General features: G+C 48.4%; 1 protein-coding gene across 11 annotated transcripts in view; it reads right to left on the bottom strand.

Moving 5' to 3' along the window:
* LOC140413952 (homeobox-containing protein 1-like) overlaps positions 1–13954 on the bottom strand; it is a 167321-nt gene extending 153367 nt beyond the window's left edge. For 3 of the 11 annotated variants that reach the window (XM_072500947.1, XM_072500954.1, XM_072500952.1), the window contains exon 1: positions 13449–13951. The gene's annotated coding sequence lies outside the window, so the exon portion shown is untranslated. Of the gene's footprint in view, positions 1–13448 lie in introns of all 11 variants that reach the window. The other 8 variants (XM_072500945.1, XM_072500950.1, XM_072500943.1 and 5 more) reach the window with 6 other exon arrangements.
* Between the last annotated feature and the right edge of the window lie 536 nt (positions 13955–14490).

Genomic DNA, 14490 nt, shown 5'->3' with positions numbered 1-14490 from the left:
CTGAAGGGGAAATGGGAAGAAGAGCTGGGGGAAGAGATTGAGGAGGGGCTGTGGGCTGATGACCTATGTAGGGTAAACTCGTCGTCCTCGTGCGCCAGGCTAAGCCTGATACAATTCAAGGTTTTGCACAGGGCGCATATGACCGGAGCAAGGCTCAGTAAATTTTTCAGGGCAGAGGATAGGTGTGGGAGATGCTCGAGAAGCCCAGCAAACCACACCCACATGCTTTGGTCATGCCCGGCACTGCAGGGGTTCTGGGTGGGGGTGGCAAAGGTGCTTTCGAAGGTGGTGGGGGTCCGGGTCGAGCCAGGCTGGGGGTTGGCTATATTTGGGGTTGCAGAAGAGTCGGGAGTGCAGGAGGCGAAAGAGGCTGATGTCTTGGCCTTTGCGTCCCTAGTAGCCCGGCGAAGGATATTGCTTATGTGGAAGGAAGCCAAACCCCCGGGCGTGGAGACCTGGATAAATGACATGGCAGGGTTTATAAAACTAGAACGGATAAAGTTCACACTAAGGGGTTCGGCTCAAGGGTTCACCAGGCGGTGGCAACCGTTCATTGACTACCTTGCAGAACGATAAAGGAAATGGGAAGGCAACAGCAGCAACCGGGGGGGGGGGGGGGGTCGGGCAGGTCCCCAGGGGTGTTTTTGTATCGATATTTGTACTTGGTTATGTATATTGGATTGTTTGATTTTATCACTGGAGAGTTATTATTTTTGTTATGGCAGTTGCCATTTAGTTTATATATTATTTATTTATTTGTTAAAACGGTCACTGTTATATATATTGTTTTATTGCTGTAAAAAGGTAAACCTTTGTATTGTTTTGTTTGACCGGAAAAAATTTGAATAAAATACATTTTTAAAAAAAAGAAAATACCAGTGAGTCACCATGTCCCCTAAATATAATATTTGTGTCATATGTTTAATGAAGACTTCATTTCAGTAATGATGAGGTTCCTGTCAATTATATAATTCAACAGTCTGAGCAATTCTTCTGCATTCAGAAATACATGTTCCTGCTGTTTTAAATTGTGGATCTAGACTTGTAGACACGGAGGTGGATTAAGAACCGGCTTGAATATTTCGGCAACTTTTCAAAAAAGCCTTCTTCCTTGCTATTAGTTTGTCAGAAGTCTTTGTGGTAATTGGTGTGGCACAGCTAGTGTTTTGCAATGCTAATAGTACTAATAGTGGTACAATGGGCTTCACTGAATCACAGAATTGTTACAGCAGGAATCACCCTGTGCTTGTGCTTTTTCCATGAAGAGGAAAGGCAATGGAAATGAGCCAGGCGCGTCAGGCTGCATTAGAAGCATTTTGTATTTACCAATCAGTACCCTGACACCTGCAGTAAAACAGAGTGAATTTGCACACGGCAAGGCTCCACAAACAGCAATGAGATAATGATCAGAAAATGTGTTTGTGGTGCTGTTTGAGGGATGAACACAGGCTAGGTCACAGAGTGACCTCCCTGCTCTTTGCATTATTCAGGTCAGGCAACTTGAAGCAGAGCTAATAAAGTGTAGCACGGTAGCACAGTGGTTTGCACAGTTGCTTCACAGCTCCAGGGTCCCAGGTTCGATTGGGTCACTGTCTGTACGGAGTCGGCACGTTCTCCCCGTGTCTGCGTGGGTTTCCTCCGGGTGCTCCGGTTTCCTCCCACAGTCCAAAGATGCGCAGGTTAGGTGGATTGGCCATGCTAAATTGCCCTTAGTGTCCAAAAAGGTTGGTGGGGTTACTAGGTTACGAGGATAGGTTGGAGATGTGGGGTGCTCTTTCCAAGGGCTGGTGCCGACGCGATGGGCCGAATGGCCTCTTTCTGCACTGTAATTTCTATGATTCTAATAAACACCACAGCCAGTTGCAGTAAACCCTCAGCTACAGCCACAACTCTGCCTATAATGCTCCAGGCATACCACACCACTGTTCTACAGAATGGGTGTCTTAGAATGTAAAGCAACGCCAACTTTCTTTCCACCACTCATTCAGTACCATCAGTACTTCACCAGCCACCAAAAAGTTGATCTGGATCTTGCCTCTAGTTGCATGATTTGTCTGTAAACTCTGTAATGTCTGTCCACAATTCTTCCTTTTACATTCATTTTTCCTCGTCATTTATCCCTCTTCCCTTTAGTCTTGACAAAGGATGCTAATAGATTGTAATGTCCCTTAAACCTTTCCAAAGGCTCTTCATGTTTTGCGCCAATGCAGCTACTTAATTGGCTCATCCCTTCAAACATTACTGTAATCAGAACATTCTCTAAACTACAATAAAAAAGCCTTGCTTTCATACAGTGCTTTTCATGACCACCTGACATCTCAAAGCACTTTACAGTCAATAAAGTACTTTTAAAGTATAGTCACTGTTGTAATGTGCAAAATGGGGCAGCCAAATGTGCGCATAGCAAACTCCCCACTAACAACAGTTAATAATAACCCAGCAATCTGTTTTTTGATGTTGATAACTCCCCTGCTCTTCTTCAAATCAATGCCACAGGATCTTGTACATCCACTTGCAAGGGCAGGCAGGGCCTTGGTTTAATGTGTCATCTAAAAGACGGGACCACCGACAATACAGTACTTCTTCAGGGCTGCACTCGACTGTCAGCCTTGATTTTTTTTGTGCTCAAGCCCTAGACTGGGACTTGAACCCAAAGCCATATGACTCTGTGCTACCAATTGAGCCACATCTGAATATAATAGACTTAGAGTCATATATGTTTACAGCATGGAAACAGGCCCTTTCGCCCAGCTTTTCCATGCCGCCCAGTTTCTATCACTGAGCTAGTCCCACTTGCCCGCATTTGGCCCATATCCCTTTATACCCACCCTGCCCATGTAACTACCTAACTGCTTTTTAAGGCAACCTCTACAACTGCCTTTGGCAGCCCATTTCAGATGCTCACCACCCTCTGTGTGAAGAAATTTCCCTTCTGGTCTCTTTTGTATCTCTCTCCTCTCACTTAAACCTATGCTCTCTAGTTCTAGACTCCTCTACCTTTAGGAAAAGATGGTGACTATATACCTTATCAATGCTCTTTGTTATTTTACACATCTCTAAGATCACCCCTAAGCCCCGAGGAAAAAGGTCCCAGCCTATCCTTATAACTCAGACCATCAAGTCCTGGTAGCATCCTCGTAAATCTCTTCTGCATTCTTTCTAATGGACGTCTAGTGGACGACTGCATGCCAAAGAAAGCAGTACGTTCGTTCCCCAACCAGAAACCATGGCTCAATCGCGAGACAACCCTGACCTATACAAGAAGTCCAGATGCAACCTCCGCAAAGCCATCCGAGATGCCAAAAGAGAATATCAGACCAAGCTGGAGTCACAGACTAGCATCTCAGACTCTCTTCGGTTATGGCAAAGCCTAAACAACATAATGGGCGACAAAGCGAAGCCGAACAGTATCTCCAGCAGCAGCGCACCCCTCCCGATGAACTCAATGCATTCTATGCTCGGTTCGAGCAGGAAACAAATGATCTGCTATTGAGAGCCCCAGCAGCCCATAACACACCCACCATCACAACTTCCGAAGTCAGATCGGCTTTCCTGAAAGTGAACCCTCGTAAGGCGACGGGTCCTGGTCGTGCACTCAGAGCCTGCACGGACCAGCTGGCAGTGTGTTCGCGGACATTTTTAACCTGTTCCTACTCCGCTCCAAGGTCCCCACCTGCTTCAAGAAGACCACCATCATACGGTACCAAAGAAGAACCAGGCAATGTGTCTCAATGACTACGATCCGGTGGCCCTGACTTTAGTCGTAATGAAGTGCTTTAAGAGGTTGGTCATGAAGCGCACCAGAACGCCTTGATTCACTGCAATTCGCATAACACCGCAAACGGTCCACAGCAGACACCATCTCCCTGGCCCTACACTAATCCCCAGAGCATCTTGACAACAAGGACTCCTACATCAGACTCCTATTTATTGACTACAGCTCTACCTTCAACACCATAATCCCAGCCAAACTCATATCAAAGCTCCAAAACCTAGGACTTGGCTCCTCACTCTGCAACTGGATCCTCGACTTTCTGACCCACAGACCACAATCAGTAAGAATAAACAACAACACCTCCTCCACAATAATCCTCAATACCGGGGCTCCGCAAGGCTATAAAATTAGCCCCCTACTATACTCCCTGTACACACACGACTGCATGCCAAAATCTGGTTTCAACTCTATCTACGTTTGCTGACGATACGACCATAGTGGGCCGGATCTCGAAGAACGATGAATCAGAATACAGGAGGGAGCTAGAGAACCTAGTGGAGTGGTGCAGCGACAACAATCTATCCCTCAATGCCAGCAAAACTAAAGAGCTGGTCATTGACGTCAGGAAGCAAGTACTGCACACACCCCTGTCAGCATCAACTGGGCCGAAGTGGAGATGGTTAGCAGTTTCAAATTCCATGGGGTACACATCTCCAAAAATCTGTCCTGGTCCACCCACGTCAACGCTACCACCAAGAAAGTACAACAGCACCTATACGTCCTCAGGAAACTAAGGAAATTCAGCATGCCCACATTAACTCTTACCATCTTTAACAGATGCACCATAGAAAGCATCCTATCTGGCTGCTTCACAGCCTGGTATGGCAACTGCTCGGCCCAAGACCGCAAGAAACTTCAGACAGTCGTGAACACAGCCCAGTCCATTACACAAACCTGCCTCCTATCCATTGACTCCATCTACACCTCCCGCTTCCTGGGGAAAGCGGACAGCATAATCAAAGACCCCTCCCACCCGGCTTACTCACTCTTCCAACTTCTTCCATCGGGCAAAAGATACAAACGTCTGCGAACTCGCATGGACAGACGCAAAAACAGCTTCTTCCCCGCTGTTACCAGACTCCTAAATGACCCTCTTATGGACTGACCTCATTAACACTACGGCGCTGTGCGCTTCACCAGGTGCTGGTGTTATGTAGTTACATTGTGTAACCTGTGTTGCCCTATTATGTATTTTCTTTTATTTCCTTTTCATGTACTTAATGATCTGTTGAGCTGCTCACAGAAAAATACTTCTCACTGTACCTCGGTACACGTGACAATAAACAAATCCAAATCCAATCCAAATCTAGTTTTACAATATCCTTCCTATAATAGGGTGACCAGAACTGAATAAAGTATTCCATGTGTGGTCTTACCAATGTCTTGTACAACTTCAGCAAGACATCCCAACTCCTGTAAACAATATTCTTTTTTTTAAATAAATTTAGAGTAGCCAAATTCATTTTTTTTCCAATTAAGGGGCAATTTAGCGTGGCCAATCCACCTACCCTGCACATCTTTGAGTTGTGGGGGCAAAACCCTCGCAAACACGGGGAGAATGTGTAAACTCCATACGGACAGTGACCCAGAGCCAGGATCGAACCTGGGACCTCGGCGCCATGAGGCAACAGGGCTAACCCACTGTGCCACCGTGCTGCCCTGTAAACAATATTTTGACCAATAAAACCTAGCATACTGGATGCCTTCTTCTTTTTTTTTTAAATGTATTTATTCAAAGTTTTTCAATAATTTTACAAAACACTCCAAAAAAGAAAATAATACAAAGAAAGGGCAACATGCCAACAAACAAAACAACTTAACCCTCTAAACGATAAACAGTTTAACAAACTAACCCCCAACTCAAAACGAAACGGGGCATGCGCCCCTTACAAAACGGAAAATAAATCAGCCCCCCCCTCCCCGGGTTGCTGCTGCTGTTGACCTCCACCCAACGTTCCGCGAGAAAGTCATGGAACGGTTGCCACCGCCTGGAGAACCCCTGCAAGGGCCCTCGCAAGGCAAACTTTATCTTCTCCAACCTAAGAAACCCCGCCATGCCGTTGACCCAAGCCTCTACGCTTGGGGGCTTTGCGTCCCTCAAAATTAACAAGAGCCTTCTCCGGGCTTCCAAGGAGGCAAAGGCCAGAATTCCGGCCTCTTTCGACTCCTGCACTCCCGGATCGTCTGGTACCCCAAATATCGCTATCCCCCAGCTCGGTTTTACCCGAGTATCCAAGACCTTGGACATAGCCTTTGCAAAGCCCTTCCTAAACTCCGCAAGCGCCGGGCACGCCCAGAACATTTGGGCATGGTTCGCTGGGATCCCCGAACACCTCACACATCTGTCCTCCATCCCATAAAACTTATTCATCCTCACCCCTGTCATATGAGCCCTGTGTACCACTTTCCACTGGATCAGGCTGAGCCTGGCGCAAGATGAGGAGGAATTGAACCTGCCCAGGGCATCAGCCCACAGGCCCTCATCCAGCTCCTCCTCCCACTTGCCCTTCAGCTCCTCCACTGAGGCCTCCTCCGGCTCCTGCAGCTCCTGGTATATCTCCGAGACCTTACCCTCTCCGACCCACACGCCCGAGATCACCCTGTCCTGTATCCTCCGGGCAGGCAGCAGCGGGAATTCCCCTACCTGCCTCCTCATGAACACCCAAACCTGCATATACCTAAAGACATTTCCGAGGGGTAACCCAAATTTCTCCTCCAGCGCCCTCAGACTGGCAAAAGTCCCATCGGTGAATCAATCCCCCATCCTTCTAATTCCCGCTCGGTGCCAGCTTGGGAACCCACCATCTATCTTGCCCGGAGCAAACCTATGGTTGTTCCGTATCGGGGCCAGACTGAGGCTCCCACCTCCCCCGTGCCGTCTCCACTGCCCCCAAATCCTCAGTGTCGCCGCCACCACCGGGCTCATGGTATACCGCATCGGCGGAAGCTGCAACGGTGCCATCACTAGTGCCCCCAGGCTAGTACCTACACAGGACGCCACCTCTAGACTTTTCCACGCCACCCCTTCTCCCTCCATTACCCACTTCCGAATCATCGACACGTTTGCTGCTCAGTAGTAGCTGCACAGGTTCGGCAGCGCCAGCCCACTCCCCCCCCCCCCCCCCCCCCCCCCCCCCCCCCCCGCCCCCGCCCCCGACTGCACTCCATGAACAGTCTCTTAACCCTCGGGGTCTTATTTGCCCACACAAATCCCATAATACTCTTGCTCACCCGCTTGAAAAAGGCCTTAGGGATGAGAATAGGCAGGCACTGAAAAACGAACAAGAACCTAGGGAGGACCGTCATCTTAACGGACTGCACCGAGCCCGCCAGGGAGAGTGGCAGCATGTCCCACCTCCTGAAGTCCTCCTCCATCTGGTCCACCAACTACGCCAGATTGAGCTTATGCAAGACCCCCCAACTCTTGGCCACCTGAATACCCAAATACCGAAAACTCCTCGCCACCATCTTAAGCAGCAGCTCCTCCAACCTCTTTTCCTGGCCTCTCGCATGCATCACAAAGAGCTCGCTCTTCCCAACATTGAGCTTGTATCCCGAGCAGTCTCCAAACTCCCCAAGGGTCTGCATGACCTCCCCCATCCCCTCCACCGGATCTGCGATGTACAGAAGCAGGTCATCCGCGTATAGTGAGACACGGTGCTCCTTCCCCCCCCCCCCCCCCCCCCCCCCCCCGGACCAAACCCCTCCAGTTTCTGGACACCCTCAGCACCATGGCCAGTGGCTCAATCGCCAGGGCAAACAGCAGGGAGGACAGAGGGCACCCCTGCCTCGTTCCACGGTACAGTCTAAAGTACACTGACCTCAGCCGGTTCGTCGATACACTCGCCACCGGGGCCTGGTACAACCATTTAACCCACCTTATGAACCCCTCCCCGAACCCAAACATGCCCAGCACTTCCCACAGGTTCTCCCACTCCACCCAAAAGGCCTTCTCCGCGTCCATTGCCGCCGCCACTTCTGCCTAGCCCCCCTCCGAGGGCATCATAATCAGTCAGGAGCCTCCGCACATTTGCATTCAGCTGCCTGCCCTTCACAAACCCAGTCTGATCCTCATGTATTACTCCCGGGACACAATCCTCAATCCTAGTGGCCAGGACCTTCGCCAACAACTTGGCATCCACATTGAGGAGCGAAATCGGCCTATACGAGCCACCCTGCAGCGGGTCCTTGTCCCGCTTGAGGATAAGCGAGATCAGAGCCTGCGACATCGTTGGGGGAAGAATTCCTTTCTCTTTCGCCTCGTTAAAGGTTCTCAACAGCAACGGGCCCAACAGTTCCAAGAACTTCCTGTAGAACGCAACCGGGAACCCGCCCGGTCCCGGGGCCTTGCCCGCCTGTATGCTCCCCACCCCCTTAACCAGCTCCTCCATCCTGACCGGGGTCCCCCAAACCTTCTACCTGCCCACCTCCACCCTCGGAAACCACAATTGGTCCAGGAACTGCTGCATCCCCTCCCCCCCCCCCCTCCGGGGGTTCTGACTTGTACAAGTTCCCATAGAAGTCCCTAAAGACCTCATTTATTTTGGCTGGACTCCGCACCGAGTTCCACCGCCCCCCACCCCCGTCCCCGATTCCCCCAATTTCCCTAGCCGCCTCCTTCCTTCGCAGCTGATGCGCCAGCATCCGACTCGCCTTCTCCCCATACTCATACGCTGCCCCCTGTACCTTCCTCCACTGGGCCTCAGCTTTCCCCGTAGTCAGCAAGTCAAACTACGTTTGGAGGCTCTGCCGCTCCTTCAGCAGCCCCTCCTCGGGGATTCCGCGTATCTCCTATCCACACTCAGTAGCTCCCCCACCAATCTCTCCTTCTCCGTCCTCTCCCTCTTTTCTCTGTGAGTCCTGATTGAAATTAGCTTCCCTCTGACCACCGCCTTCAGCGCCTCGCAGACCACACTCACCGGCACCTCCCTGTTGTCATTGGCCTCCATATACCTTTGAATGCACCCCCGGACCCGCCCGCAGATCTCCTCATCCACCAACAATCCCACATCCATGCGCCACAGTGGGCGCTGGCCCCTCTCTTCCCCCAACTCCAGCTCCACCCAGTGCGGGGCGTGATCCGAAATCGCAATGGCCGAATACTCCGTCCCCTCCACTCTCGGGATCAGCGCCCTGCTCACCACAAAAAAGTTTATCCGTGAGTAAGCCTTGTGCACGTGGGAGAAGGAGAACTCCCTCCCTTGGCCCAGCAAACCTCCACAGATCCACTCCCCCCCATCTGATCCACCCTTAGGACCTTGGCCGCAGCCGGCCTCTTACCCGACCTAGACTGATCCAGTGCCGGGTCCAGTACCGTGTTAAAGTCCCCCCCTATTATCAGATTCCCTGCCTCCAGATCCGGGATCCGTCTTAACATCCGCTTCATGAACCCTGCATCGTCCCAATTTGGGGCGTATACATTCACCAACACCACCCGGGCCCCCTGCAGCCTACCACTCACCATCACATATCAGCCCCCCTTATCCGCCACAATAACCGCCGCCTCAAAAGTCACCCGTTTGCTCACCAAGATTGCAACCCCCCTGTTCTTGGCGTCCAGCCCAGAACGAAAGACCTGCCCCACCCATCCCTTCCTCAGCCTGGTCTGATCCGCAACCTTCAGGTGCGTCTCCTGTAACATGGCTACGTCTGCCTTTAGTCCGTTTAAGTGCGCAAACACCCGGGCCCTCTTGACCGGCCCATTCAAGCCTCTCACGTTCAAAGAACAGCCGGATCGGGGGACTACCCCCCCCCCCCCCCCCCCGCCTTGCCATCTCCTCTTTTAGGCCAGCCACATGCCCACGCCTCCCGCACTCTCCAGCCCCCCAGGCGGAGGCTCTCCGCCCCGACTCTCCCTCTTACCTCCAGCTCCCCCTCAGTCAGTACAGCAGCAATCCAGTTCCCCCCTCCGCAACCCCCCTCCCCCGGCCAAGCAATTGCTTAACCCCCCTGCTCCCCCCATTACACTCCCGTAAGTCAACTGACTCCTGCTGACCCCGGCCGCTCCTGCCTCTGCCACCGGTATCCTCCCATTGGATTCCCCCTTAAAGTCCCCCACCCTCCCCCCACCAAAGTGGGGTGGCCCAAGGCTGATTGCCTTCTTCACCACCCTATCTAAATGCGACTCCTCCTCAAGGAGCTATGAACCTGTACTCCTAGATCTCCTTGTTCTGTAACTCTCTGCAACTCCCTACCATTAACTGAGTAGCTCCTGCCCTGATTTGATCTACCAAAATGCATCACCTCATATTCATCCAAATTAAACTTCATCTGCCATTCATTGGCCCACTGGCGCAATTGGTCAAGATCCTGTTGCAATCTTATATAACCTTCACTATCCACTATGCAATCTTATGTAACCTTCTTCACTATCCACTATGCCACCAATCTTGGCAGCATCTGCAAACTTACTAACCATGCCTCCTACATTCTCATATATATATATATAAAAAACAAGTAACAATGGACCCAGCACCAATCCCAGAGGCACATCGTTGGTCACAGGCCTCCAGTTTGAAAAACGTCTCTGCATCACTTGCAATTGTACAGAACTCCCGATTGAGCCGAATATGTTCTCTTAACTTTTTTTCGGCTTTCTTACAATAAGCATTCCGTGGCAATTCCATTCACAAGAACAGTCATTTTCTGTATTGCCGTCCCTTAAAAGGTATAGACCAGGAACGTCCTGCATGTAGAAACTCTGGTCCTAAGTCTATTTCTCTTAGCTTGCTTATTTCTTATCATCTCAACCTTGTAACTACAAATAAATGTTAAACATAAAATTAAAGGAGCAAAGCATTAGATCATATAATCACCTTTCAGCTTATCCATACTCTGAAACAATACACACAAACTAACCTCTTTTGTTTTCAGTTCCAATGTGTACCAAATACACCATCTGTCTTTGGCCTATCAAACACAGCTGTTTCTATATAACAACGATAAGGTGCATTTTATACCTTGCCTTTAACTGAGTAAAATGTCCATGAACACTTCCCTTATCAAGCAAAATTGGACACCGAGCTGTACACGGGAAAAAATAGGATATATTACCAAAACTTGGCCAGAGGTCGATTTTAAGGAGCACCTTGGAGGATAGAATTGTAGAGAAGTTTAGAGTGTGAATGTTGGAGTTTTTCCAGTATACTTATAAACTGATGACAATAATTGGCCCAAAACATATGCACATTTGATCTTCACTATATTTCCTGTAGAATAACAATCAGCTCTCCTGCAACGGTTTCTTTTCTGATATGACTGTAAACATCGCTCTGGAAAATGACATCAGCACAATTTGTTTTTCCAGGATTCTGCTCCAACTACAGTACTTGCATTCAAAATCAAAAGTTAAAACTCATGAAGCAGAAGTTATTGATCAGTGATTATGTATTCTTGTACATCACCTTTTACTCGACTTCTCTCTCTCCTTGATACAAATTATTTCCTATGACAAGGCCACTCCAGTGACTTGACCCAGGCCTCTCGGTGTGGCTCAGTAACTTGTCACAGGAAATGCAAGTCTTACAGAGAAGGATTCATCTGTCAACTTTTCGTTCTTGCATTTTAGAAAATGCCTTGCTCCAATGGGCTGGCTTACCATTTTCAGAGCAGTTAGTTCATAAGCTGACTCATCAGGGAAAGTAATGGACCTAGTCGTCACACACATTTTGTCCTCGGTTAGTCCCTGTCACTTGCTGTCATTCAGAACAAAGTTCTGGCATCTCATTGCTACTCTATTATATCCAAGCAGAATCCACACCATCATCTCTCAGTCAATCAACGAGCAGTCAAGTTTCACTCCCATCACCAGCTTTTCCAATTATTTTTGGACTGCTTATTAAAACAAGAATTCCTGGTCAAATGGACACAGTTTAAGACTGGTTTTCTTATGTCTCACTGTCTTGCAATTCTAGCTTCATTTTGAGTATTCAGGGTGGGACTTGATTTAATTAGCAGCTTGGTCCAGCACTGGAGCTCCCACAAACTCTTGTCAAATCTCTGCTCAAATCTCATCCTATTAAAGAATAAAAAAGGTTTTGGCAGCCCTACAAAACTGAAAGAGAAAAATTACTGAATAGTATACCTTCTCAATAAGGTTGAGCGATGCTCTTACACGACACTGTGTAAAATTAGAATATGAATACTGAATATACAAGAAATTCCAGTGTCCACTATTTTATTGGAGGTGGTAATCAGTTTTTTAAAAATTCATTCATGGGATGTAGACATTGATGATAATTGCATTTATTGTCCATCCCTCCCTCATTGCCCTTGAGGAAGTGGTGGTCGAGCCATCTTCTTGAATACACTGAATGAGTTGCTAGGCCATTTCAGAGGTCAGTTAAGTGTCAACCATATTTACTGTGGGTCTGAAGCCATATGTAGGTAAAGATGGCTGATTCCTTATCTAAAGGATAGGAGTGAATCAGATGGGTTTTACATTAATCCAAAATGTCATAGCTATCATTGGTGATGTTAGCTTTATCACTGCAGATCTTATTTAATTATTGGATTTAAATTGAGATTTGTACTCCTTTCATTTGTCTAGGCCACTAGATCACCAGCCCAGTGGCACAACCACTGTGTCACCATAACTCCACATAAACTAACACGGAAAGAAATCCTGTTTAAATGCAGAAATATGAAATTGCTTAATTTGATATTATTTTTAAGGTGTTTTGATTCTCTTTGGGATTTAATTTTAATGAATGTTCCTGATATTTTTTGTTAATGATCTGATACAGCAGATTGTTTATGTAATGTACAGTATGGTGCCAAAACCTCAACCAAACAAGGCAATTTATATATTAAACAAGATATAAAGAACTGCATCTTTCAGACAACTGTTTCCGTAGTTTTTTTTTGGGGGGGGGGTGGATTTATTGTGTGAAACATTTTGTGTTATAGTCAAGTCTCATTCGTTTCGCGCACCAACGTCCATTTTTGCTCTGAACACGTTAGCTTTCGAACCGGAGCCAACTGCAATAAAAAGACAATACACGGAGCAGAACTTGATGCGCCTAAATTATTTTGTAGTCTTGTCCAGTATTCTTGATCTTAACACTACGCGCATCGCTGAAAATGAATAGAGTAAATTCTGGGGGGACCCAGTTTCGAGGTCGGATAGATATCTGACATATTTAACTTTGCACGACTGGTTCGGGTATCCTTGATGGCGAACATGGGGGGGGGGGGGGGGGGGGGAGAAAAAGATAAATGTAAAGAAAACACGATCCAAAGGTTCAGATCTTTTGTTTTAAAAAAAAAGGAAGCAAAAGGAGGATGTAAAAATTGTAAACAATGCACAGGGGTAATCTCCCAGCTACTGGGTGATGCTGATCCGCACTGTTTTATTACAGTCCAGTTCACAAACAATTGTGTGCAAGGAGAGGTTTGGGGGGGGGGGGAAAGAGTAGGATGAAAAACTAAACATTAAACACACGATCGGCTAAAATTTAAACTGTGGCGACAACTCCGCGCCCCTGCATTCAATAAGCAGTATTGTTGTCCTGAAAACTAGCGATCAAAACACAGCAAACAATGTGGGGGATTCTCAGCAATAGGGAGCTCCCATCCTCGGCAATAATTCCCCGGCCCGGGGGGGGGGGGGGGGAATCCCGCCGCTCCGGCAACGAAAAAAATAAATAAAATGTAAAACCCGCAAATCACTCACCGGCTTGTCCTGGCTCGCGGGGCGACCCTCTCCCCTCCGCGCCTGCCCGACTCCCTCTCTCCCCGGCCGCTTTCACAGCCGCCGCTCCGAGTTACACTGAAGCCAAAGTCTCGGCTCCATCATTCGCCATGACAGATTGTGAGCAGCTCTCACCCCTGACCCCTCACCTCTCACCCTTCCCGACCCCCACCGGAACTGATTGCGGAGGCGGGGAGGCCGCGAGTCCTTGCGAGGGAGAGAGGACGTAGGTGTGGGAGATGCCCGCCCGTCTGTCCCCGTCACTCCTCCAACACACGGGATCTTGCACACGCGTTTTTTAAAAAGTGCTTTAAAAAAAATGGTGTTTGGGGATTTAATTAATTTATTTTTGCCTCGCAGTTGGAGTGTTGACATGCCACTTATCTGAGTGCAAAGTCTCACCCATGCAGTGAGGCTCTAACCCTGGATTAAACATGACCCATTTTTTTTACGTAGCTATTAATACATTAGAAATCCTCCGCCAGTTATAAAATTTCGGTGGCTCAACCTCACAGTCGGAACTGCCTGTGCCAACTTGTCCTTGCTGGAGTTGTATCCGCCCCTCCCAAAGAGAAATTATAGCCCTGCCACTGGCAGGAGGGTGTCATTGCAGTGTGACATGTTTACACTGATGCTTTTCATTCCAAACGAAGCCGAATAAATTATGTCTCAATTACACCCCCAAGTCCTGTTCTATTTATTCCCTATCCTTTTTTTTTCTTTTTTATAAATGTAGAGGTTTTTTTCAATTAAGGGGTAATTTAGTGTGGCCAATACACCTTGCCTGGTGGGCACCGCAGGGGTTGGGGTGCTTTATTGACCCTTTTAATTGCATTCTTATTTGATGCTTTTAAGTTTCCATTGATCTTTGTTATGTTCGGGCAGTGCTCCTAACGGGAGCGGCCCTCTTTTGCTTTGCCCAAAGTTTGTTTCCTTTCTTCTATTTTGTTGATGGATCTCCGAAGAATAGCCAGTCCACCTACCCTGCACATCTTTGGGTTGTGGTCGTGAGACTAACGCAGAC

This window comes from Scyliorhinus torazame, chromosome 1, assembly GCF_047496885.1.
Source record: "Scyliorhinus torazame isolate Kashiwa2021f chromosome 1, sScyTor2.1, whole genome shotgun sequence".
Taxonomy (NCBI): domain Eukaryota; kingdom Metazoa; phylum Chordata; class Chondrichthyes; order Carcharhiniformes; family Scyliorhinidae; genus Scyliorhinus; species Scyliorhinus torazame.
This window is presented reverse-complemented; position numbering and strand designations above follow the sequence as displayed.